Source organism: Myotis brandtii, unplaced genomic scaffold (genome assembly GCF_000412655.1).
Source record: "Myotis brandtii unplaced genomic scaffold, ASM41265v1 scaffold123, whole genome shotgun sequence".
NCBI lineage: Eukaryota > Metazoa > Chordata > Mammalia > Chiroptera > Vespertilionidae > Myotis > Myotis brandtii.
In genome coordinates this window covers 18,555,721-18,558,338 of record NW_005354291.1, presented here as the reverse complement: position 1 = coordinate 18,558,338, position 2,618 = coordinate 18,555,721, and positions in this window count along the sequence as shown.

Here is a 2,618-nt window from a genome sequence, read left to right as displayed (position 1 = left end):
TTTAGCTTTTTTAAATTAATGTTTGATTTATTAAAATTACAAATAAGAAAAAAACTGTTCTCCTAAAGCTTTTATATTCAGCTAAAAATCCCAAACTATAAATCTAGCAAATTTTCACAATCACTTTTAAGAGGTCTTTGGGTAAAATTTAGTTCCACTCCAAATTTTAACTCTCCAACATTTTAAATCACACTTATAAATGTAATACATTCATTTTTCTTGTAAATATTGTGCTTGTCTGTTTTAAAAAATAAAATCTTTTCACGTGCCTAAATTATTTTCACAAAGCTAATCAATTATATTTAAAATTTGTAAGGAGAAAATTTACATATTCCACAGCTGAACTGGGACACCTCACAATTCTCATGTTGAAGTCCTAACCTCCAGTAACCCAGAAGGTGGCTGCATTTGGAGATAAGAAGAGAAGAATAAGACACAGACACACACCGAGGAAAAACCATGTGAAGACACAGAGAGGAAATGGCCATCAGCAAGCAAACCAGGAGAAAGACCTAAAAATAAAAGCAACCCTGCCTTCTTCTTGATTTTGTACTTCTAGTCTCCAGAACTGTGAGGAAATAAATTTCTATTTTTTAAGCCACCAGTCTGTGGTAGTTTGTTCTGGGAGCCCTAGCAAACTAATACTAGTACACCTTGGCTCTTAATTAATACATGTAGATGTGAATGTATTACTTTGAATTGGAGGAATTCCCTCATATCCTTAGAGTCATTCTTAATGATATGGAAATAATATTAATTTTCATGGCTTTGTTTGACTAGTCAATCACAATTTCCATTAGGATTTTACTGATAATTCTAAATTCAGGTAGAAGAGCAAAGGATCCAAAATGTTACAACATTTATGAAAGAAGAAAATTGTATAGGTTTTCACCTGTCAGATAAAATCTTGTGTTACTACTGTGGGCATAGACTAAGAAAGTAATGGAACAGAATACCCACAAACAGACCTATCCTTATACAAAAGAAGCACTAAAGATGAGTAGGGAAAGGATGTACTGTTTAATGAATGATTGGTTATCAATGGGAACTAGTTAACCATATAGGAGAGTATTAAAAAATTAAATCCCTAAAGCAGCAGTTTTTAACCTTTTTCATCTCATGGTCTACATAAACTAATTACTAAAATTTACAGCACACCAAAAAAATATATTGTATTTTTTTTCCAATCTGATAAAAAAAAATAGGTATAATTTTGATTCACTCACACCAGATGGTTATTGTTGTGTTGGCTGTTGTCATTTTTTTATTTGACAATCTAGGGGGAAAAGAAGTCAGTGCCCCTGACTAAATAATCAGGTATTGCATGTAGCAGTACACCAGTGTAATTCTTGAGGGACACCAGCTGAAAAATCCCTGCCCTAAGGCAAAATAAAGCAAAACAAAAACTCCCAGGTGGCTTGAAACAATTCTAATAAAATTTTTAAAGAAAACAAAATTTTAAAACTGTTAGAAGACAACAGATAAAAACTCTTTTTTATGGCCCAATGGTAGAAAAAGTTTTGCTTGATTTTATTTTTTTAAACCAAATGCAAAAACCACAAAACATGAAGGAAGGATGACACATCTGACTACTTTAAAGTTAACTTCTGTACAACAAATTATGCCATAAAGAAAGGGTAAAGATGAGCCGAAGGCTAGAAAAAGATTTTCATATGGGTCATTTCAAAGAGAGCTTGTGGGACCAAAACCAGGAGCTCTTAGTGCTGTGGCCAAGATTGAAGTTCTCCATAGGATATAACAGACTGTTTTAGAGTTATCTTACTCCCAGTAAAGAGTTCTTTCCATTTGGCTGTCAGACAGTTGTTTATCCATAGGATATAATAGACAATAGTGCTATGTTTCCTAAGGAGATATAAGATTTAAAAATAATAATAAAATAAAATAAAAGATTGTCATTGCTTCATAATTGACAAGACTAGTAAACTAACTATACAAATACCTTCTAAAAAATTACTTAAAAACCCCAAATTTCAATTAAAAATGGGCAAAGAATATGAATATGCACAGAGCAGAAATAAACACATTAAAAAGATACTCTGCAGGAGTAGAGGGGGGGGGATTATAGGGGGAAAAGGGGACATATGTAATACTTTCAACAATAAAAAATTACTTTAAAAAACACAATAAAGATAAATTTTAAATAAGTAAATAAATACTAACACATGATCTTTTTCACATAAAAAAAGACAGTCTCCCTAGTAAGCAAAGATATGCAAATTAAAAGCACAATGAAATTCATTCAACCCACCAGATTTGAAAACTTTTTAAATGTCTGAGGACACCATGTTTTGGGAGGGAAAAAGCAACTTTCATAACGACACGTACAGAGTGTCATTTATACAAAGCTTTAAAACAGGGTTGGAGATCCAAAGGGCCGTACAAGCCCCAAGAAATCCTTTGGTCTGACCCTGCCAAGACATTAGGGGTGAGTTAAAGAAATGTTTGATCAAATGTATAATCAAATAATTTTTAATTTGAGAATTTTATATGGCCCAAGGATGATGTTATAAATATCCAAATGGCCCATAGCAGAAAAAAGGTTCCCCACCCCTGCTTTAAAATGTGCATAACCAGGCCAGGCCGGTGCGTGGTGCGGG